The following is a 25,772-nucleotide window of genomic DNA, read 5'->3' on the forward strand; positions in this document are numbered from 1 at the left end:
ATGTGTTAGTTTATAAGAGTTAATAGATGGCATAGGGATGTATCTCAGGGAATATATGTTAAAGGAAAGAAAGAAGTATTTTTAATTTATAATAAATGTAGGAATAAGGAAGAACATCTGGGAAGCTGGTATTTGTAACTATCCTCTTCAATGCTTATTTGACAAACTTTAATTTACTTAATCAAATAACTTAGTAGTTATGGCATTGCTTTGTGAGTTTAAAGTTTGATTATCAAAGATTTGATATGGACTTTTGGATGATATGTATTGTTTACTCTAAGTTGCTATTCAACTGACTAATGATTTAGGCATTTAGAAAGAAAATCTTTACAAATGGATATTCAATGCAAATTCCTGTAATATAGTGGTAATGAAATTTCCAAAAAGCATTTGACAAAAATTGCCATTGAAATTGCATGACTTTATGAAAGGATAATGAAACCAAATGAGCAAGGCCAACATATCCTCTGGGAGGCAGTCAGAGAATGATACCAACACCAAGATCTAGAGCACAATGAAATCCTAAGGAGCAGAGTCAGTGTCAGAGGCTTATCTTGTATATAAGTACAAGCTTTGGACTTCTTTCAAACATATTCATTACTGAACATTTTCATTGATATCACCATGGATACTGGTAATATACTTATGGAAACTATGGATTTCAACTACTTTATCAACATTCATCAACTTCATTAAAAACATAACTTAAAGGCCCAATTATGTGTTGATGCAGCATAAAAAAGATTCACATTGGTTGTTTTTTTTTTAATTTCCTTGAAATATATTCTTTTGCTACTGACCTACTTCTCCCTACCTTGACCAGTGCCCTCCACACAAGATCAAAAACCCCATGCCCCAGACCTCCAGATTACATACCCAATCAAGCCCTAGGGAAAATTCATTTGTGTTTAGTACTCTTATCTAGAGCTCAGATATTTTGGTTAATTTTTAAAAAATCTTTAAATTTATTAAGACATTCAGTTACATTTATCAACCTATACAAATTTGCCATTAGCATTAAAATAATGTTACATCTCACATTAGGAATACCAAGGAAGATAACTATAATGCTCACAAATATGAACAACACACATGGATTGCAGAACAGAAACAATAAAGACATTGACAGAGGTTCAAATACTGCCTTTATAGACTATCTAGGTTAAGAATAAATGAATTTTAGGAGAGGAAGCTAAGAGAAGTATGTAAAGGGATGGGGATAAATCAAGTCAATAAGCATTGATTAGGCTATTACTGTGTGCTAGACACTATACTTAACAAATTAACAACAAAAATAAACAACAAATCATCCCACACACCAGACACCAAAAGAAATATTTACATAAGAAAAACCAAAAGGAAAGAAGAAGAATACATTTTTCCTGGGTAGTGAAGGGAAAGGTAGGGGTTTGGAATGACTGAGGCTGACATTGGGGGCTAGCAACATAGCTCCTTGTAGATCAGCCAACGAAGAGTGTTCATGTCTTTCAGTATGAGATAGGATATGGACAACTTCCAAAACAAAGACCATCCCTGCCCTTGAGAAGTTTATGTTGTTGTACAGAAAGACAGTACACATAGGAGAATGGTGTCCAGGGAAGAGATTTTCAGTCCCAGGAGTAACAGGTATGGTGAATTAATGCAGACAACTGACACATTCTTCCTGGAAGACAATGGTACAATTGTTTTGATTAGTGGACCCAGAGCAAGATTTGCAAAAGTCTTTGTGTGACAGGGAATAAAGTAACAAGCATGATAGCTAGTTGACCCAGATGGGCAGCTGGATGGAATGTAAAATTGAAGCACTTTGAAGTCTGGAAGACTGGGGCTAGCTTGATGTAAAGGGCTAAGTGGAAGAACCTGCATTCACTCAGTTATCAAAAAATGTCTGGGTCCTAGGCAAGAGTACAAAGATGAGAGGATTTTCTCTAGGGACTGAAGGAAGGGTGAATTAGATTTTGGATCTGTGGGGCATGGAGTTCTAGGTTATTTGTGGAGGGGGTTTGTCCAAGATGGGAAAAGGGAGTCAGTAGCAGCAGTCAGATGGCAGGGTGATCAGGATGGATAGGGAGGAACTTTACACTAACTTATTACCTTCACACTCTGGTTACTGAGAAGTGAAGACTAGTTCATTATGCCCCATGTATTGTGATTGGTCATTTCCTGTGTGAAAGGAAATACTCAGTTTGGCTTCCAATGGCTAAGAAACAAGTTTTGTAAAGCTGAGAAGCATCTTGAAGGGAGAAATGAAAAGAACAGAGAAGGGTTATAAGAGTAAAAAGTAGGCATTGACTACAACAGTGGTAGTGGTGGTGTTTAGAAGCATGTAGAAAGTGAACCACAATAGTCATATCCATATCCCACCTCAACGGTCTTCTTGAGAGTGTATGATATCTCTACTATATTCTACTGCTAAGAGGTATCAGTTTTTAAAGAAGAAAGGCTTCAGTGTCACTGATGGAGTATGTACCCAATTAGTCCTCGCTTCCACGATATCGATCTATATCAGAACAGCAGAAATAAAGGAAAAAGAGCCCCTGAGTTCAAAATCCACATTTTCTTTTACCAATTTATTGCCTTGGGCAATGCACTCTGTCTTTCAGGATCTTAGTTTCTTCAAGTGTAAAAAGGAAGGATAATCTAGATCAGGCGTTCTTAATCTTTTTTTGAGTAGTGGACTCTTTGGGTGGTAGTTTGATGAAATTTGGATCCCTTCTCAGAATACTGTTTTTAAATGCATAAAATAAAAATACATAGGATTACAAAGGAAACTAATTATAATGAAAATTAAAATGCAGGTTAGGAAGCCCTATTCTAGGTGATCTTCTAGGGTCCCTTTCAACTCTAAGACTATGGTCTAGGCTATGCTAAACTCCCCCAAAAGTTTTAAGTTAAATCCAACTAAAATTTACTTTGTTTAAGAAGGCAGAAATTGGTTGGACCATGCCTGTAATTCCCACTTGTGGGAGAGGCTGAGGTTGGTAGATTGCTTGAACTCAAGAGTTTTGAGCTGCGGTAGGGCTATAGCCAATCAGATCTTAATACCAAGTTCTACATCAATATGGTGACACTCCAGGTGCAAGGGACCACAAGGATGCCTCAGGAAAATTGAACAGCCCCAGGTCAGAAAAAGAGCAGGTCAAAGTTTTAAAGTAGTAGAATTCTGTCTGTGAGTGGCCACTTTTCTTCCAGCTAACTCAGAGTTTGGGAGACTGAAGAAAAGTTTGGGAGAGAAGAGGTATTAGATTGACTACCAAACTGAAGGTCTACAGAGTCATTCTACTGACTTCATTGTTGTATGCCTGTGAAACATGGACAGTCTACTAGCTCCATGCCAGAAAACTCAATTGCTTCCTTTTGAACTGTCTTAGGAAGATTTTGAAGATCACCTGGCAGGATAAGGTACTACACACTGAGGTCCTTGCTCGAACTAAACTGCCAAGCATTCAAACTATGCTTCAGAGAGCACAACTCTGATGGGCTGGCCATGTTGTTTGAAAGCAAAATGTAGGCTTGCCAAAAAGACAATTTTATGGAGAACTCACATGGGGCAGGTGATCACAGGGTGGTCAGAAAAAGTGATACAAGGAAACTTTCAAGGTCTCTCTCAAGAACTTTGGTTTTGATTGTGGGACATGGAGACACTGGCACAGGACCACTCAGCATGGTGTGCCCACATCCGAAAAGGTGCTGTGCTCTATGAGCAAAGCAGAATTGAAACAGCACAAAAAAAAAAAATAACATAGGATGTGCAAATTTGGAGTAACCACCTCAAATGTTCACACAGACTATTTGTGCCCAATCTGTAGTAGAGCATTCCAAGCTCATATTGGTCTGATCAGTCACAGTCGTACACACTGAAACTTCACTTTATCATGGTAATGTCATTTGATCCTTTTCAAGAGTGAAGGACAACAATCAAAACCAACCAATAGGGAGACCCAGGCTAAAAAGAAAAAAAGCAGAAATGGTAATTTTTAAAATCATTCCTATCCCCCCAAAATAATCAAATATCTGAGTCAGTCATTGGATACTTAGTGAAATCCCACTGTTTCCAATGTATCTCTGATCTCTGAATGCTAGAAAACATAGGAACAAAAAAATTTACAATCCTGTTAGAGAGGTGACAGATATTACTCCCATTCTGTAGATGAAGAAATTAAGGCTCAGAGACATTAAGAGAACTCATTGCACAGATTAATTATGAAACAATGAAGTAATTAGATGTTAAAGTATAAAAGTGAGTGGCATAGTAAGTGCTAGAGAATCTTAGGAAAGGAGAATGTGGTATGGGCTGGAGTAATTAAGAAACAGACCTTGAAGTGAGTCCTGACACAAAAATTATTTTAATATCCCAACAAAAACAGTTTAAAAGCAAATGCTTAGGTTATATTTGATATCAGATTAGAGATGTCTATGGTGTGGACCCATTGTAAACTTACAAATCATTCTCATGCATGTAAAACTCATTAGGGCATGTTCAATATCTTTGCATTTCTGAAAATGCATACACTTCACATGCTCTGTATTTTTTAACCCTTATATAATCCCTGAAGATACATCTGGGCTAGTGTCCACTTATGACAGAGTTCTGCAATAAGGACTTGAAGGAAGATCCCTTTGGAGTGAGATGTCTGTGCACATACTTCTTTTTTCTTTAATTTCTGCATGAAGTATTATAATTGTCAAATGATCTATTTTGTTTTTGTACTAATTTAATCTATTATGAACTCCAATGTTTAGAGGTATGCTATTTCCATTATATTTATTATAGCTCACAATTATTTTCTTTGGGAGAAACATCTTTCACACTACAAGAAGTATATAGCTGGTGAGCCATTATATAAACTGATGGTTGGTAACTACACCAGTCCCATGTGAAAACTAGTGTATTATAGTGGCAAAAGCACTTGTAGTCCTTGCTCCATTAATTTTAGGCAGTTCACAACTTCACAGTTTCCTCATCTTTAAAATGGGAATATTAATAATAGTTCTACCCATCTCAGGATTATTTTAAAGATCAAACATGATGATGGGAATGCTTATTCTGCAGAAGACAGATTCATAAAGGCCATGATTGTGGCCTTGAAGAATTTTAAGGACTATCAGAATTTAATTCGTTATTAATTAATTAATTAATATTGTGGAAGGATTAATATTGTTCTGCTTGGCCCTACAGAGCAAAGATAGGGATGGTTGCAAAGAGGCAAGGTTAGGCTTTGTGTAAGGAAGAATTTCCTAATCAAAAGTGGAATGGGCTGCCATGAGAGGCAGTGAGCTTCCCCTAATTGGAGGTCTTCAAGTATAGATGGGATTTTTGGTCAGATATGTGTTGGAAGAGATTGTTTCTGACGTTCCTTTCTTCTCTGGATCTATGATCCTATGACCCTATAACATGGGATTGCTTTTAAAAATAAAGGTTTGCACAAACCTACATTATTATGATTTTTATGGGATGTTTTGGGGCTTCCATGATTATATGTTTGCTTATATACTTCAGCCACCTCTACCCTCCCCTCTCTAGTCCATCCTTCACTCAGCTGTCAAAATGATCTCTGTAAAGTGGAGGTTTGACCACATCACCCACTGCCACCCCACCCACTCAATAAACTCCAGTGACTCCCCATCATCTCTAGGATCAAATACAAAATCCTCCGTCTAGCATTCAAAGCACTTCATAACCTACTCCTGCCTGCTCTGCAGTTTTCTCACACCTCACATCTTCCCACATACTCTGTGATCTAGTAACATTGACCTTCTGGCTAGCTTTCAAACAGGTCACTCTGTCTCTTAACTCTGGGAATTTCCACTGGCTGTCCCCCATGCCTAGAACACTCTTCCGTCCTCATCTCTGCCTCTTGGATTTACTAGCTTCCTTTAAGCTCAGCTAAAATCCTACCTTTTACAGGAAGTCTTTCCTGATCCTTCTTAATTTTAGTGCCTCCTCTCTGCTGATTATTTCCAATTTATCGTGTATATAGCTTGTTTGTACACAGCCGTTTACATGTCATCTCCCCACTAGATCGTGAGCTCCTGAAGACCAGGGACCATCTTTTGCCTTTCTTATCCCCAGTACTTAGCGTGATACCTGACACATAGTAGGCACATAATAAATACTTATTGATCTGCCGACTGACTGACAATTGCCCATTCACTTGGTAAATTCATTAAAACATTTAAGTACATTGATTTTTGGTGTTATGTAGATGACACCACAAAAAATATAATTAAATGTCAACTTCTGGATGTGGCATCATTCTAGACATTATCTCTAAACAACTTTATTAAAAGAGTCTTTAAAGGCTAAATGAGTCTTCCAGCAAAAGGGTATGAAATTCAAGCTTCTATTCTGATCATTTGTTATTTTATAGGTTACTTCTTATACCTTAATTGTAGGATGCCAATTTGTGAACATGCCCATCCAACAGTGGAAGAATACTCTGCACCAACTGCTTCTCTCCAGGATAAGATACATTCAGCTGCACCAATTCCTCATCAGTAAAATAATAGCCATTAAGCATAATATGTATGTAGTAGAGGCGTTGAGGTGACTCAGTATTAGAGCACTGGGCCTGGAGCATGGAAGTTCAAATCCGGCTTCAGAAGTTTACTAGCTATGTGATTCCAGGCAAATCATTTAATTTTTGTTGGCTTTAATTCACTGTAGAAGGAAATGGCAAACCACTCTAGTATCTTTGCCAAGAAGACTCCATGGATAGTATTGGCATGCTTAGGTCCACAGGGTCACAAAGAGTAAGACATAATTGAACAACAATAGTATATAGTATTTTATAATTCACAGACTACTATACTCATAGGAACCTTGTAAAGTAGCTAGCACAAAAATTATCTGTCATAGATAAGGAAAGCTTGGGGCTATGGCTTCATAGTTTGCAAGTGGTACATTTCAAACTCTAAATCAGTGCTCCTGACTCCTAATTCAGTGCTATGTCCCCTATACCATTTGCCTCTGAATAGAGAATGTAGTCTAAATGGCTTCTAAGCTTCCTTCTAACTCTAAAAAAAATCTAAAAATAGTTCCATAATGGAAATAAGAGAGGCAAATGTCATATAGTAAGTAGAGTTTTGGCCTTGGAGTCAGGGAGACCTGGAGGTCCAAGTCCTTTGGTACATACTGGCTTTATGGCCTCGGGAAAGTCACTAAACTTTTCAGTTCCTTAGGCAACTGAGAGTATAACGGGCAGATAGAATTGCTAATCTGCATTATTGGAGAGGGTTTCCACACGCAGAGTCCCTAAACTGATGAAATCGTAAGTGTGAATCCAAACAGAAAATAAATATTGCCAAGAATATTTACTTGGCTAAAAATCTCAAGAAAAATTTGTTTCTGTCATAATATTTGAAAATAAATGTTTCTGAAATGTAACATTATATCCATGAATGAGAGGTAGCATAACGCTTATTTCCAATAGAAAACATAATTTGTTCTGTTGAAAACAAACTTTTCTTTCCACCAAAATACATCTAGAAGTCAACATATGACACATAGAAACATAAATTTGCTTTATTTACATGCCTTTTGGCTATTTTCAGTATTATTTTAAAAATATTTACTGACTGATCACAGGATATGTCAAGTTCTGCCATTAAGAGTTTATGAGAGAGAAAATGTTTCTGAAATGCAAAAGAAAAAAACACAATTGATTAAATGTATACTCGCAGGGAATTAAAAATGAATTAGTGGAACATCAACAGACCTAAAGTTTTCTTCTATGAGTGTTAAATATTCATACAATTAGCTTTGATATAAGAAGAGGAAACAAATGCTACATCAGAACTGAAAAAAATTTCACCATTATTTTTATTATTCTTTCAGCATCCTGCTTCAACATGAAAAAAATTACATTTTCTTAATTCGATTATTAGAAAGATGTACATATGGCACACTGGAATAGAGAGGCAAGAATTCCCTCCCCCTACCTAACTATTTAATGTACATAAGCATCTGAAATGTCCTTATGAAAGTTCATTCTGTGAAGTTCCAATAAATTATGAATGCAATCTTCCCTGTTATATACATGGCGTAAGTGTAGGAGACCAATAACACAACACAGCATATGACCATCTTCTCCATACACACACTCAATTTAGAGCAATGGGGGAATGAGAAACAACCAGATGTTGAACCTTATGATACTATTACACATCTGCCACGATAGAGGGATTTATGAAATCCTAAAATGACAGGATTCTTTTCAAACACCAGCAGCATGCTGTATTCAGAGTGTCATTCCGTATGTTGGAAGAAAAATCAAACCACTACCACAAGAAAAGAAGAAAAATGTAGAGCCAAAGCTGTGTCTATACTTACAAAGTAAGATGTAGAATTGAGGCAATTACCTGGATTTTAGAAAAATGACACTAATTTTTGTGATAACTCAGGGAAATTTGGGGAGATTTTTTGTACATATTATCTGATGGATTTTTTCACTCAATTATTAAGTTTTCAGACAAAACACAGTTATTTTTCCCCATGATAAGCCACTTAGTGTCTCTGATTCTTGGTTTTCTCATCCTTAAAAATAGGAGATTAAGCTGGAAAATCTTTAAGTGATCATATGAGTCAGGTGTTTGATAACCAACAAAATACAAAAATAGAAGTTAACAGTTAAAGAAGTTTGCTATCCCTGATGCTAATGATGCAAAAATGGGGTCTTAGTATAATTTCTTTTAAAATAGCAGCATGAACTCTCAGAAATTCATGACATAACTTGGAAAACCTACTTTAGAAAATTGGTAGCATGACTAAGTGTAGTATTTAAAAAACATGTTAAGGTTTAACTATTTATTGCACAGGTGTCCTGGGTATTACTTTATTTCACAGAAGTAGATTCTTGTTGTTAATAGAGTTTGGTGTGTCACAATAAAAGGAAGCTTTGATTGACCACTTAAATAAGCTACATTTTGGAATGAAGGGGGTAATTCTATGTTTTCTAATTCTATTGAAATTCCTTTTTGCTCTTATGAGAGAGGAAGGAATTAAAGTTATATTACATTTAATAATCAAAATTCAATAATGATTTCTGAATTTTTCATTAGTGGAATCTTTAATTTATTTATTAAAATAAACTTTGAATTTTAATCTATTCTTTTTGAGAAGACATTAAAGTAATTACACCTCAAAAAAAAAGCTGGTACAATGGAAACAATGCTTGCTCTGGACCAAAAAGATCTCAGTTTAAATCTTGGCTCCTACTTGTATGACCTTGTGTAAGTCACTTAACTCTCTGAGCCTCAGTTCCCTCATCTATAATATAAGTGGGTCAAATTACACCCATGAAGTCAATTCCAGCTCTAAATCTATAGCCCTATTATTTTTCTTTCAAAAAATGATGACCAAACAGATTTCTATCCATTTTAATTTGGGAAATAACTACTGACGAATTCATTGTATTTGAAAAATAAATTTTGACACTAAGGCAATACACAGAAAATGTGCTGTAAAAAGGTTTGGTTTTGTGAGGAATAATGCTACAGTAAATCCATTAGTAAAAGAGAAAATAAAATACAAAAACTGCTAAATAAGGCAAAGAAAGGTCAATGTAAGCACCGTAAGAACAAAGAAAAAAATCCTGTATCCTTAGAATCTAGCATATAGTAAGCATGCAAGTGGATTCTCAATAAATATTTTTGAATTGAATTATTATGTGTGTTAGTCTTAGTTTTGTTTCTGAAAGGTCAAATTTTCTTCCTCCCAGCATCTTTTCTTTCCTGTATATGCTATGCTGCCTTCAGACCACCAGATGCCAGACTTCTACTACAAAAATTCGTTCCATTTGCACATGAAAACCTTTATTTTTTTCTTACCTTTGATTTACCCTTATTCTTTATTTATCCCTCCCACCTCATATGGCAGGATTTAAAATGTTATTTTCTTGTAACTAATTTCCTGTTTTACAATATGGAATTTCATTTTTGTTCCACTATAAGCTGTATTTGTGATTTTTATGTTTAATTTTAGAGAAGTCCTTTAAAATTTGTGTAGCTCTGATAGACTTTCTAAGAAAATGATACAAAGCAGAGCAAAGGTTATATAGTACACATTAATATTACTCCTAACCATTAATTCTAACATTAAAAAAGAGCTGTGTTCAAAGTTGTATGACAGGATTACTGACAGATGAGAAAAGAAATGGACAATTAACATGCACTAAATATCAAAATAATATTCACCTCTGATTCTAACAAAACAATGAACTTTGTTAGTGTTTGGCCAAGAAAACATTAACTTCACATTTTATTAATCTGCTTCTTACACCAAATCAAATAATCTCATCGCCATTTTATTAAACATAAATATTCTTTACCAAAATGGCAATTTATTGGTATTTGAGTCTATGTATATTTGAAAAAAAACTAAAAAGCATATTGCATTTTTTCTTGTCATTTATTTTCATAAAAACTTACGTCTTTCATGAAATATAAACACAATTACCTTTGTATTCAACTGTTTAATAAAGTCAGTTTTCTTGTGCTAAGTTAAATATGAGGAGATGGCTTATTAATTCTTACATAATTTAAGTCAAGAATCTTTGTCACATATATATATTTACATTCTGGTTTCTTTTTTCTCTGACCTATGCATTTTCTCAATGCATAGTATAATATTTAATATACAAATATATTTGTATATATAAAGAAAACAGTTGCATAATATATATTATATAGCAAAATATTCATAAACTATTAAATCCCATTGAAATAAGAAATACATAAGCTATTTTAAAATACTCACTTTCTGCCTTTCTTCACTGAATGCACTGAGCAGTCATCTAAGGTGGAATGAGATAGTCATTTTAAGAAGTTTGCAAACCCATCTAGATAGGTAAATGGGGAAAAATAAAATTTTGCTCATGTAATTCAGGAAACATAAAGCACATGGTCCTAATACTTGAATTAAGGGTGTTGTTTTTTTTTTTTTTTTTTGTAAATCAGTAATCTTAAAAGCAAAATAACAAGACTAATATTTCTGATTTATGCTATGCATGTGAATTAGACTATTGCTTTCTATATAAAATTAATTTGTATAATGTTATTTGGAAATGTACAAAGAAGGAATCTTTTAATACTATATTATGCTGGGTTGTGTGGCAGAGAAATATTTTATTAAAAATTAAATATCAATCTTTTAAGAACATATTTATATTTTAGTCATGCATCAAAAACATTTCAAAATGCATTTTCCATTTCATGTTCTTCTCATTTGAAAAATATTGAATACAAAAAATTCCTAAGAATGACATTGAGTAGTTATTATACTTTTTATCATAACCCCATGGTGTAGAATTAAGATTTATTTGGACTTGACCAGATTTCCTGTAGGCAGCGCAAATCACTGTTTGTTCTTATTTCAAGAAAGAAGTCTTTTTCTTGACATAAAAATGTCAAAAAAGTTTCATAATGATATTTTATAGCAACCTTATAATTATTCTTTATCCTTAAAAATAGTATTATATAATTTTCTTATTCTTTCCCTGTTGCAAAAAAGGGTATATTTATAATTGATTCCCCCCACCCACATTAGCTATTGGTCTTCGATGCCCTTTTTAAAGTACCTCACTTAATCTGACCTCTTTTTAATGATTATTCACATATTCCTCAGTAAGTGAATAAAACTTTTCTTTCACTTGCTGGTGGGTACTTAATCCTCATTATTGAGAATATGCTGAAACCTTGAATACTTGTCAAAGATTCATTTTATAATCCTGAGGTTGGCTTGGCATTCTGTGATTTACACAGGGGCTTTGCTTACAATAATTGATTCATTCCATACTTAAAACCCACTGATCTCATTAAAATGACGGTAAGAGGTTTCCACTGTTGCAATTTAAACTCAAAAGAGGAAAAAAGAGGGTTTTTTTTTCTCCTTGTGGAGTATTCAATACATGAAAGAATTAGGTCATACTATGTGTCAAAATAAAACCCGTCTAGCTGATCTTTCTACATTTCAAAGGATGTCCTGGAAATATAAAATAGTGAAACAAATTTTTTCCCCTGCATTTGCATTTTCAGGCTGTAGAATGTAAACATCACCAATCGTGCTTTCTTTGTATGCATTTGATATTAAAAATATGTTACTTTATTTTTTCAACAAGAAGTGACCAAAACAAAACTTTAGAGCCCTTATTCCATCCTTTACATTATTTATTCCAGTGAAAGGAAACAAATAACTTCTAAGAATATGAAGAACTGTAATTATAACTATGCAAAATAATAATGCTGAATAATTTCCAATAACTGAATCATTTATGGAAGTACTTTGCCATATTCCTTGATTACACATAGTAGTCTATGAAAACGAGTGAAAATGAATATTTTAACCAACTCCTCACATTAACAACTCAATCTACAGCATTCAGTTCTTTTGGTTGTATTTAACACAAATGGAATAGGCCCAGTAAAGAGCATTTTACACATTTACTGTATGATCCTTGTTTGGTTGCATATAATAAGATAAAGAAAAGGTACTAAATGAATGCATTAATTATTACCCTGCAAATTGGTTATAATTTTTATTTAATAAAAAATAAAAGATTATAAATAAAAAAAGCATTTTGTACAGCTCTTCCAGTAATATCATGTCATGTTAATTTTAATGAAGCTTCATTAAAGTTCCAAGATAAGAAAAAAAAGATAATTGTGCTTCATTAGCATTGTAGTTCTATGCACAGCTGAAAAACATGCTGTAAAAAGTTAATAAGGATTTTTTTTTCAAGAAATAGATTCAATAAAATAATGACTAGATAGAGGAGAATAAATTGAGGAATCTCCTTCAAAGTTTTATTATATGTTGGTAATGTGCTGTATTTTGGTAACAGGGAATTTTGAATTTTCTTTTCAACTTTTAAGTTTAATTTTCTTATTTTGCACAAAATATTAGCTTTCCCATATCACTTAGAACCCAGAAGTTATCATGCACTATATTTTACAATGTTTTAAAAGTTTCCTTTAAAATATTTTGACTTTTAATTTGTCAAAATATTAACCCTCTAACCTTTTATGTCAATCAGAAATAGAATACAGAATAATCAGTTTCCTTAGAAGCAGAGGTAACCAGTATGACTGCCTCCTTTAAGGGCCAAGTAACTCTAAAGATAATTTATACTTTAACAAATAGACCTCATTATTACCATATTCAGAAACACACTAACAAACAATGTGCAATATTTTAAAATATTTCAGTGTTTAAAAATGTAACCATAAAATAATTTCCTACAAAGCATGATTATTACATATTAAAGAATATAAATTGAAAACCCTATCTTGTATTTTTCTCTCCTGTTTCTGTTTACACTATTTATGAAGCAAAAAAAAAAAAAAGCCAAATTTCAATTTTTTCTTCTAATCACTTCATAATTCTCTGGGAAATATTTTTTAAATCTTTATCTGCTTTAAAAAAATTACATATTCTCTTTACTGAACACTTATGCAACAAGTACACATTCAACATATGATGTTATTGCAACTTTCCAAGAAAAATGGTTATACCTGAGATGAATCTTTCTGAAATACTCAAGAATTTTTGGTCACAGACTTAATCTCTCCACCTCATATTTTAAAATTTGCTCTTTTTATTCCTTAGTAAGAGGAAAAATAATTATTACACCTACTTGTAATACAAATAAGAGGATCATTTTCCTATAATAACAAACCATAAAATTCAATGATTGTCAGGAAAGTAGGTTTTTAAAAATGTATATCTTTTTCACATATAAAATATTGTCAAACAAGTTTTGTGAAGAGATCTAATAAGTTTTATGCCATTTCAATTTTTTAATTGAAAGATTAATTATTATAATTTTCAGTATTTATTAAGACTACTTAAATCCAATTTGCTTTTCTTCTACTTCACAAAACAATATTGTAGAGATAAAAAAAAAGAATTATTAGTGTTATAGGATTATTTTTTTGAAAGCTGAGAACTATAAAGACCTGTTTTCAGTGCTGGTTTCCTTTTCCATCATATTGATATAATGAGGCAGAAAGGAAACCTCTACGTAATGCTTGAAGTTGTTATAATAAAAAATCTTTTATGTAATTTATGTCCTTGAAAGAGAATATTCATGACAAAGCTGATGGCTGCAAAACTTAAATAAGTACACATAAACTTAATCTGTTAAAAAGTGCAGTTATCTTTACTCAGAGGTGTACTGAAGATCATGATGACGCAGTTAAAAACAACCATGCAACCTATTATTTCTTACGCCTGGCACTATTATTGTATTCAAGACAAGTATTGTTTATAAAAAGGTGAAAAATATATATTATAGTTATATTCCTAAACACACTTATTCAATCAGATATTTCTAATTGCAGAATTTCCTTGGAAGTCACTTCAAAGTGAGAGAGGAGATTCAAAATTATTAAAATTAATATCAAAAAATAAATAATTCAGCAATAAAACTGCTTTCATTTTATTCTAACAAAATATGGATCATCACATTTTCTTGCATCTTTACCACTTCTCTTTTAGGTTTGGTTCTGTCCTATCCCTCCCCACATTCTTTATTATTTTTTTCCTTAAGTGTGTCTTTAAATAGACAATCATAGGGATTAAAATGCCAAAATAATAGATCAAGAAATATAAATACCCAATGTTTAAGAGATCTTGGGTTTGTGTTTTCCTTGCATAGCCATTTCTTTATTCTTCTGATTATCTTAATTTTCACCATTCCTTTAACTATTTTCATTATCCTGGATACCACACTTCTCTCCATCTCTCTGTCTCTGTCTGTCTGTCTGTCTGTCTCTCTCATCTGTCTTTTATTCCATTCCTTCCATATAAACTGTGTACATCAAATACACAGTAACTCATGAATCTTACACTCTCTATGGAGAAATGTCACTTGTAATAAAAGTGTAGATTTCCTGAACAGCTCTTGGCTTTGTGGTTTGGTTTCTCTCTCCAAACTTTTGCCTTAGGCCTTCGGAATTTTTTTTTTCAGCTTTTCTCTTTGCCTTCCCATGTTAATACCCACAGTAAAGTGGGTTGAATATTTTTTGATAACTCCAGGCTCAGCTAATGCTTCAAGCACTACGCAAAGTAGAAGCCTACTTTCTGAACTGAATTCAAAAGGGGGGAAAGTACCCCAAAGATGGTAGCCCCCTAAAGGTGGTTATTAAAGAAAAAAATCTTTACGCATTTGCATAGCAAGATTTAATTTCCATCCCTTAAATATGACGAATTGCTGAGATTTTCTTCAGTTAATGCTTTTAACAGCTCCCAATAAACTTCATTAATCAGGCAAGCTCTAGGCCCAATGTGCAGCCTGGAAGCAGCTAATTTGCTTGATGAGCCCCCGACTTTAGTGAATAAACAGGTGGATAATCTGAGGGCTTTATGGCCTTAATTAGACTCTAATCAGTTCAGCGGTTGTTGGGCAAAAAAAAAAAAAAAGGAAAAGAAAAGAAAAGAAAAAGAAAAAAGAAAAGAAAAGAAAAAAGGGAAAGACAGCGACTACATCCCCCCTCCTCCCCTCCCCCCAGTCTGTTACTCTTCATTGTCTTGTCCACATCCTTACACAGTCACAGGCTTTGCTATTGGGCTTTTTCCTTCTTCAACTTAATTTATCTTCCTCCCCCCCCCCCCCCAGTTCTAATATCCTCACTTTCCTCTCCTTGTCCCCCATTTTCACTTTCTTCCCTTTCATATTTTCTGCCCAACCCCGCCTTCTCTGATTCTCTCCACTTTCTGCCTTCCTCTTATCTCTTTTTCTTTCCATCGTGAGTCCTCTCCTCTCCTCTCCTCTCCTCTCCTCTCCTCTCCTCTCCTCTCCTCTCCTCTCTTCTCCTCTTCCCCCAACCCTTTCCTTTCCACAGCAGCGCGCGCTCTCTCTCTCTTCTTCCTTTTCTTCTGGTATGCTCTCTGGTCTCACTCTCCCTCCCCTCTTTCTCTGCCACATATTCTCCCTGTCACAGTAAGGCCGCCTGACAAATCACTTCAAGGGCAGCCTAACTTTGAAGGACAAGACAAAGCTTCAGCATATGGTCCAATCCCCAGATGTTTGTCTTTCTTTCCCTTCCACTCCCCTCCAAACCCCCCCTTCACCAAGGTTGGTTGGGAATCCTTGCAATTCCTGTTATTTTCGTCTTCCTCCTACTCTTCTCACCTGTCTTGTCCTGTCTTTCTCTACATATCTTCTTCATTACCAACACCCCCACCCCCAAGTTTGGCTTGGAGACGAGGGGTAACTGTTACTCCCTTTATAGTCTCTTTTGTTTCTCCCTGCGTCTCTCCTTAACAGATGAAGGGGAGGTGGGGAGGAACCATCAGCTTTCTTTTAATGACTTTTAAACTGCACAGTTAAAGGAAGTCCCTTGGCCAGTTAAGAGGACTTGGATGCGGAGTGGGGTTGGGGGCGGGGGTGCAGGGGCAGAGGGGACGTTGCAGGAGCTGTTGGTGGGACGGGAGTGGGGGTGGGCATTCTAACCAGCTTGTGGAAGGACAGTGCGGTTCGGCAAGGTGGAAAAGTACCCCTAGAGAAGTTCACTTAAGGTACTTTCTCCCCACACTACCGAATCAGTGAGAGCGGCCATTGCCTTAGGCAACTAGCTTGCAGCCGCTAGGAAAGCTCAGCCTTGGGACAGGCTATCTGGAAGGAAGGCGGGTGGAGAGCCTTAAGGCTGTGGGTAGCCCAAGCTGCTGCTGGATTTATGACGGGCATCCCCATCATTATTTAGGAATGTACTACTTAACGTTACTACTACTAATAAAGCGCTATCCCCCTTTCCTTGGGCCCTCAGGAAGACAGACAAGGCAGCAGCAAGAACTCTCCATGCCAAGAGAAATAACCCGGTGCTCCAGGAAGGAAGTGCCAAATGACCAGCAGCAGGAGGGGGAAAGCGAGCCCAACTCCGCTACCGGGTGCGGCTTTGCAACAGCTGGGGGCTGCTGCACGCAGGGTCTGAGGTAGCACGGGCGGGGAAAAGCTGGGGTGTGATGTCTAGAGAGGGAGAAAGGGAGGGGAGCTGTCCAGCTGCCCCAGCACAGAGAGGGACAACAGGAGAGCAGTCACTGAGGAGATTCGGCGCTCACGTTAGCGCAGAACCAAGTCTGCACTTTTATCCGCGAACCCGGGGGTACAGATGGATTTGCCCGCGTTGCCCCAGTAGCTAGGTCTTCCTAGGAAAGTCATCCCGTTTCGGAAGTCGCGAAAACAGCTGGGGCAAAGCGGTTGAGAAAGTGAGACCACAGTCCCGAGCCCAACCCACACGCAGTTACTTTGTTCCCCATCTCTGAGACCCCTTCCCCACCCCCACCCTGCCAGTGATTGATCCATAAGCTCCAACTGAGCATCAGTTTTTCTTCCTAATCAGTTGGCTCTATCAATCTATTTATAGCCACATAACTTCACTGGCTAGGTCATCAAAGACAGGAGACCAACGACAGTCATTTTCAGAAATGGGGAACTTCACATAAATAGCATGGGGGGGGGGGTGTGCTTGTATGCATGTATATTATCTATTGAAGTCTAATTGTCCTGGCAAAACTGCCCACTTCCTAAATCCTTCGTTCTATTTCTCCAGAATTGTATTAACCTACATCGAGTAATTGTGGAAGACAGCAGTATTATAGAGGAAAATAAAAGGACACCAAGATGCGGAAAAATAAAACAAAACAATTTGCCTTTTCTGACAATTTTCTAGACATATGACAGTGCTGAATACTGTAGAGAGGAGTTGAGAAACCAATGAGGGTTCGATATAATAGATTCCATTGGATATTTTAGGTTTCACATTCAAATGTATTTATTTTAATTCCCTCTCTCTCTCTATTGAGTTTACAATTAAAATATTATGTGGTAGTTTGTATTTTTTAAACTTTTGTTGGTCAGCCTCTCCCAAAACACCCTTCCAATCTGTACTATTTTCTTAATTGATTTGATTGCCTCATTTAATTCAGTCACCTTCAAACCAGAAACTAAAATCCTGGATAGGCTCAATGTGTACTATTAGCTAGATTTCCTAAATTTTATTCTTTACCCCAGCAACAGAAAAAGAAAAAACTGTGCATGAGTCTATACAGAAGATTCAGGTAAAACATTGACTCTTTCACAATAGGCACCCTTTTACCGCTTACACAAATTTTCAAGAAGTGGCTGAATTAGCAGAAAATTATTTAAACTGTGTTATCCTTTAATTGCAATTATTTAAAATTAGATTACAATATTAAATCAAGCATTTAAAAATGAGATTACTATATTAAATCAAGTGTTTCCAAAAATGAGAAGAAAGGGGGAGGGGGTGATTCAAAGATGAGGTAAATTATTTTGCACTGCAAAACGAAGTTAGACTGTACAATATTTTAGGGTAATAGATTTGCACTGGCCTTTGTTCTTTTATATGATCAAAAAGACCAAATTTCTGTTTTGTAGCCAGAGTGAACAAGATGTCTCAAAGGAATGACAATAGCCAGCATCCTCTACCTACTCAAACAAAATTACAACCTAATAAAATTTTAGCTTGTATAGCACTGGCTCTTGAAGACCTCAGGCAGTTGTCAAAATTTGCTGCTTAATTTCAGTGCAATTGATTGTGGTAGAATTTAATAATCAAACTGCATTTTTTTCAAAATACAATGGGAATTTTCACCCCCACCCCCAAGTTCTGAAAATTCTCAAACTGGCCCTGGAGAAATACAAATGCACAAAGCAACGGGCGAAGCAGGCCCTGTGTTCAGCACTCAATCATTTCCTGTCACAGGTGCAACCACTATGCATTATCCTGCCTTGATTGATAGAGTGGGTTTGTGCAGACTGGGGGAGCTGGGTAGACTCAGATGGGGTCCTGTCATTTGGGCTCCATTTCATACTACCTGTAGGGAAAAGGAGGGGAAAAAAAAACTTTCCTGGTATTGGTTCCTTAGGAAGGTTGGGAAATTTTAGTTCTCCACCTATAATAGAAAGGTTTTATTTTGTAAAAGTTAAAATGTATCACCTCAATTTCCTTATATTAATCCCTGTGCCTGGGAAAATACTCACATATACACCATTCCCCCCTCCACCAACTGAATACATTAGATAACAGTTAATATACAACTATTATAGCAGGCATGGTGAAGCTGTTAGCACTAGGAAGTTTAGACTTACTTAAATTATACTCCTTTTAAATAATAAGAAACAAAATCACTTAAATGTAGATTTCATATGTATACCAAGAAGGATATATAAATCCAAAGTTATGTTTGATTTATTTATTTTTTACTAGGGAAAGAATCACACACAAGAATGTACATGATCACATGTCATTTTACCCTTTAATAATAAAATAATTTGATGATAGATATTAGACTAATAGTAGGTAATCAAACAGGAAAGGATACAATATGTATACAGCTGAAATCTTTGTCATCTTTTTACTTCAGCTGGAGACCAGATTTTTGAGGTTGCTCTGATCATTGAAGATCCTAACTAATTAATGTGAGACCAAAGATAACCACAATCTCACCAGTGTTATACAAAATTACTAAATCCACCAGGTCCTTTCTTTTGCAAATGGCTAAAGGCAAAATGATTTGCATAAGAAGGTTTCAGATATTTCATGTGTAGAATTTCTTTCATTGGGACTATTAAGTGGTCTTCAATGATATCCACAGATGTTCATGTAACAAACTCAGCACTTTAATATTTTTCCATGTGGTTTTTACATGCAACCTGCTGGAATGCTTAAAATGATGGGAGGAATAAAAGGAAAATGAAATCACCATTTTAAATTTGTGGTTAGATGCTGGAGACAATTTATTTTTCTTTCAAAGAACAAGGTTTCTTTACCGATCAGCTTGCCACTTTAAAATGGGAATGTACAAAAGAAAATGCCTGTTTTAAAAAAGTTCAACAAAATAAATGTCTTTGTAAATACCAGTTTATAAATGACTTCATTTTTAATATTTTTCCAGGAATATGAAAGAAAATGAAGACTTTTTAAAAACTAGCAAATATTTTTATGAAAGAACTTACCTGGAATGAGGTGATGCTTTCATTTTTTTCATCATAAGAGCAAATACATAATAGAGAAATGAACTCTGAAGATAATTATTAAATATTAAATAGTGGATATTTGGTTGCTCAGAGGTTATTTTGAGTAGTTCTGGACAGGTTTCTATCAGAAAGAATTGTACAAATTGATTTGAGAAGTTTATTTACACAGAGTTTTTCCCCTTTTTATAAGAATTCAAAGTGCAAAGGGGCATATAATTGTAAATATTCCCAGTTACTTTTTCAATGATATGAAAATTAACAAATGCTATGCAATTGCAAGTAATGTAATTTAAAAATGGTTAACAATGGCATTTGTGGATAATGGCACATGTGACTATAAAACCATGAGCTTCTTTCTTGTAAAACTAAAAACTTTCAAACTTATTTGTCCATTAATTTTGCTCACTCCTGTCTTTCAAAGCAGTCAGACAAGGGAGGGGACTTTAGCTGAGTAATTTTTTTTTTTTTTTTTTTTACAATATCACATCTGATGATGTAGTTCATTGTAAGACACTGAAATGTAAATTCATTACTTAAAAATGCTTACCAGTATATCATAGCACACTGCAGCAGTACATCCCAGGGAATGGGATGTGAGTTCTGATTGCATTAACTCCAGAGCAGAAAGCTGTACTTAACACAGTGCTCACAAATCAGGATTTTCCTTTAACACCTCATTTATTACAGTAACATGAAAAATGTCCCCTTCTGTGTATTATGATATTATGGCATTAAGGGTCTTAGTCAGGAAGGAATAACTCTGTATACATATAGAAATAATTGTGTAGTTTTCTTGCACAACAGAGAGACTTTTATAGATATTCTGTTGTAAGTTTACAATGCAAACAAAATGGATATATATATATACATATATATATACATATAAATTAAAATGATTGAAGTTTAGGTAAGAAATATACAGAGGGGTAAAAAAAAAGTGTGGCAAGGAAAGGAGGACGTTTTGATTACCATTGATGGTACAATGTCAGGCATTTTTCCCCACAGGGATTCATAGGCAATCTTACTTATGCCTGTTACAGACAAAAAAATTGACTGAAAGACAAGATGAGACACAAAATAGGGAAGGTAGTGCAGGTTGACAGGCTATTGTCTTCATAAACATACAATAGACCCAGAGGCAAACCTAAAGCTGCCAACTTAACTACTAAATGAGTCTGCCAAATAGCCAGATGCTGCATCTGGAAAAACATTTTCATTGTCTTAACAGCTGCTTGCTGTGAAGGCCATCCCAAAAGGAAGAAGAAGAACAACTGACTTGGTTCTGATAATCATTCTGGTTTTGCTAATGAATGCTTTATGATTTTGTACTTGTGTATATGGTGAAACAAAAGGAATAGGGCAGTGCTTGGTGAACGAAATCTTTGCAGAAAAGCCCTGTAAGAGTAGAGAGATGGGAGAAAGTACAAATAAAGTATGGAAACTCTGTAGTTTGACCATAAATTTATTTATTTTTAATTTCTACACCTTGAAACTTAGATACTGTTTTTCAAGTTATTTAGGATTTCTTCAGCATCCTGCTTTCAAAAGTCAGAATCCTGAATTTTGAAAGTAATACTTTCTACTGGTAAACTGGGAATGTTTCCTGCCGAAAAACTGACCATTCAGTAAGTTCTGATGTAACTTTATCACTGGGGCATCCAGTTCTCTCAATACATCTCACTGTATTACACTGTTTCCTGGTGGCAGTCATTTCTAGTGTCATGGTTTATAGATTTGATTTCCCTAAGATTTGCAGGGTTATTTATCTGTAATAACGGTAACCATACTGATAATTACCAAAGTATCATAAGGCATTCTGCTCATTGCCTGCTGCTAACCAAACTTTCTAAAGTTGACAGTCCTATTCATTTATTACCACTCGAAGGGCTGATAATAATATACACAGCATTATTTCCCAAGTGACAGCAGCAAAATTAGCAATATACGGAACGCAAAAAAAAGACATGACTGAAGCTCTATGATTTACATTTTACAGAAAGGTAAGTGACATATCAGCAAAGAGGGAAATGTCCCCAATTCACACCCATGGACAGTCGTGGAGCATTAGTTTCTGAATTTCCCTGTCTCTTTCTAGAATTTTATCATTTTCCTTTCACCCAAGGATTACAGCAAGACAATTACTCCAGATTTGCAGTGCTGAATTATTGAGACATCAAAAGCAAAATAAAGAGGACTTGGTTGAAAACAGTGAAATCTCAATGGCTGGATAACCATCCTTTATAATCACAAATGAACTGCCATGGTTATAACCTCATTTCTCCAAAGAGTGCATCATATGTGTCTGATATAATGAAAAGATTCTGGGAGGGAATCTTAGAGTGTGTCAAGACATTTCTCTTCTTCAAAAGGGAGATTTTTTCATTGAAATATTATATATATATATATAAGTATATATATATATACACGTGTGTATAATATACATATATTTGCATTGATATTACTTAAATATTTAAATTTGAGCAAAAAAATGGAAAGCTGATGAAAAATTAGAATGTTTGAATATTTACAATTAAGTACATCTTAATGCATCTATATAAATAATCTTAAGGCATCTATATAAATGACTTAAAATAAAAGTCTTGAAATTTATATATGTATGTATATGGAAACATACATACACATACATATATAAATATATCCATATACACATTTGTATAGGCTATCATTCTCTATATTTTCTCTCAATATAGAACATTGACCAAAGACACAGCTGCAAGACAGAGGGGCTTTCATTTCACTTTATATAATAAATTGTGTGACCCTAGAAAATTCACTGAACTTTTCTGTTTGTTTCCTCATCTACAAAATGGTGATAATACCATACTGCCAAATGCACAGTTCTGAGGAAACCGGTTTCCAAACACTTAAAGTGGCATACCAATATGAATTAGTGTAATTTTTATTATAATATCTAAGAGTTTTGTCTTTTTTAAGATTAAATTCTGGCAGAGGGTTTTGGTGTTTATGTGTATAGATCAACATAGGATACAAAATTATATTCACGAGTCCATAAAAACAGATTCTATGTAAAAGTACATAATAATTTTTATTTAAAAAATTCAGAGTATATAGAAAGAATGAGAGTATGAAAAAGTAAACATGCATCAATTTATTGGAGAAAACTTATTTACATGACTGTCTTGCAAAGTTGATCCTAGCTTCAGTTCCAAAATAATTCACTCTTGGTTACTTGCTCATTTCAATGTTGCTGTATGTACTATCCCTATATGTTCCATGGATCCCCTTTTTCTGTACTCTCCCTTTCCCACAAATGACAAAGAAGCAGGACAGATGGTCAGAAAGTAGCATGCACAGTGGGAGAATAGGATAAGTGACTTAGGGGCTAGGCAGATGTGAATGGTGTGACTGGTCACTCAGGGACTCCTTTACCAATCAGACAAAACCCAGCTGGCCCTGGCCATTAGACAACATTCTCAAGAAATGGGGGGAGAGTCTAGATGGGCTGCCTGTTTCGACTGTTTTCATGAGCTCTACTCAACTGGTTTGTCTGTAAATCTCCCATTGATTTGGCAAATCATGACAACTTTTACAGCATAATTTACAACATAATTACAACATTCCCTTGGAGGATATGGCTTGGTCATTGAGACATCAGTCAACAAATGAGTATTTATTGAGTGTTTAACATGTGCCCAGAATGGTGCTTAGATAGATACATGAGAATTATATGTCCTATCTTTGACCTTGAGGAGCTTATAGGCCTGCTGTAGAAAAAAAACCAAACAATTAAAAATAATACAAGGCAGCACAGAGTTAAGTGCTGAATTGTGTAGTGAGGACTTTAAAAGATTTCAAAGAAAAGACAGAAGTTAATGTAGTCTGGAATAATCATGGAGGCCTTTTGGTGGAGAGCTGAACTTTTACTGGGCTTGTAAAGTTTGAGTAGGGAGAGAGGCTAGGGAGTAACGTAGGATTATTAGTGTTCAAGACTTTCCTAGAAAGATGAAGTTGAGAAAGGGAATGAAATGTGATTGAGGAGACATTGAGGAGGATGGCCTACTTGAGTAAATTGGAGCATTTAGGGGAATAATGGAAAGCAAGACAAGATATGAAGGGCAAATGATTTTCAGCAATGTGATAAGTAATAGGGAGCCATTGTAGGATTTTGGAGGAAGGTAATGACATCTGGAGAGTATTTTTGCTCAGACAAGTTGTATTCCATTATGCAGTTCCATATGGAAATAACAGGTAGAGAATTGAGACATAAATCTGTCCCCTTTGTTAAGTTTATACTTAATATATCAAAAAATGATTATTTCATCAGTTTGGGTGCACCCTCCACTGATGCAAATCGTAAATAACAATCTTCTACTTTTTAATGGCTATGAGTTATCATGACTGAAAAACTTGATCACTCAATGGATAACCCTTCCGGGATGAGCTTTCTCAAACTTAGTTTGGCTAGTCCTTGCATGATTGATATCCAGTCTGTCATTGAGCCTTGATTTAAAGTCTTTCCAGCTTAATCAGAAGTGTCAGAGTTTGAACTTGGATGGCATGGCCTTTAGGAAACCAAGCTAATATATGAGGAATATAAAAACATAATCATTCAGAGTAAAAGGGAGATATATGTTTCCAACCTAAACTATATGATATGGAGAATTTCAGGAACCCTTCATGTATAGAAATCTGTAATTGATATGAAAGAAGATGTATGGCCTACCAGATGATTTTTCACTGGATAATACTTCTTTCACACATACATACATACATACATACATACATACATACATACATATATATGACTTTTCTGTCTTCCAAGATTCTGATTTGAAGCCCTTGATTCTATTTATTCTTGGCCATTGTGAAATTGCCTATGCTGCCAGATGTGAGAATCAGCGAGATGGTCCAAGTCATGAATGGAAAATAGTCATCATTATTAATAATAGTAATAATATAACCTTAAAGAAATGCCCTACAAAGAAGTTGCAAGGTAGACAGAACTTGTGTTTGCTGTTGGGCAGAATAGTTGTGACTCCCAGTAGGCCAGGCAGACTGGCTGATACATCCAGAGGGGACGGGTGTCAGGCTGGTGCAGGTGTCACTGGCTGCTCGTGAGTGATTGCACCATCAGCCTCCTACCGCGATCCATCATGCGGCCCCAGCCGGTGAAGAATCACAGCCTCAGCGAGGTGCTGAGCCCAGCAACATATCATTAAACAAGGTTACCACCGGCAGATTTGTTCCCATGATCAATCTGGTCAATAACCGTTCCACCTCACGGTACAATTTTTTCAACCCTCCCCCGCCCCTTAAAACATAAACAAGTATTATGAAAGCACTCACAGAACAATGTGAAGCTTTATGAGAACTTCATTTCTCCTGTGGCATTCTGCAAGCTTCTTTAAAAACCCTTATAAATCATGAAAAATAACCTTTACTCCAGGAGATATCCTCAGGCAAGTGCTCTACCCTAATTCCATATTTTATTACCTGATACTTACCTTTTCTTTTTCCAATTGATTATTGAATAGCAGTGGCTTAATTTCTTTAAAAAAATTCTTCTGAAGTCTGCTTACTTTGATAGCTTCTTCTACTATTTCTACTTCTTCATCTTTTTTTTTTATTTAAAGAAGGCCCTCTAAATAAGAATGAGCAGTAAAATACCTACTGCTTACCTTTATTCTAATGTTTTCCTTTTAACTCTTCACATAGCTCAAGTGGATCAACTGATTAGTCACTTCCTATACTTGAAAACATTAGTTATTAATGTTGGAAGCTTTCCTAGAAGGG

At 35.2% G+C, this 25,772-nt stretch overlaps 2 long non-coding RNA genes across 2 annotated transcripts; one reads left to right on the plus strand and one right to left on the minus strand.

The window, feature by feature from the left end:
• Nucleotides 1–7,553: 7,553 nt before the first annotated feature.
• On the minus strand, nucleotides 7,554–16,369 carry LOC140524128 (uncharacterized). Its single transcript, XR_011973575.1, has 3 exons — nucleotides 16,131–16,369; nucleotides 10,757–10,793; nucleotides 7,554–7,635 (listed from the first exon to the last, which is right to left on the minus strand). It is a non-coding gene; the product is annotated as an uncharacterized lncRNA (long non-coding RNA).
• A 60-nt stretch (nucleotides 16,370–16,429) lies between these two features.
• On the plus strand, nucleotides 16,430–17,620 carry LOC140524127 (uncharacterized). Its single transcript, XR_011973574.1, has 3 exons — nucleotides 16,430–16,516; nucleotides 16,765–16,930; nucleotides 17,548–17,620. It is a non-coding gene; the product is annotated as an uncharacterized lncRNA (long non-coding RNA).
• Nucleotides 17,621–25,772: the final 8,152 nt, after the last annotated feature.

The sequence above is a fragment of the Notamacropus eugenii genome, chromosome 2, assembly GCF_028372415.1.
Source record: "Notamacropus eugenii isolate mMacEug1 chromosome 2, mMacEug1.pri_v2, whole genome shotgun sequence".
In the NCBI taxonomy this organism is placed as follows: domain Eukaryota; kingdom Metazoa; phylum Chordata; class Mammalia; order Diprotodontia; family Macropodidae; genus Notamacropus; species Notamacropus eugenii.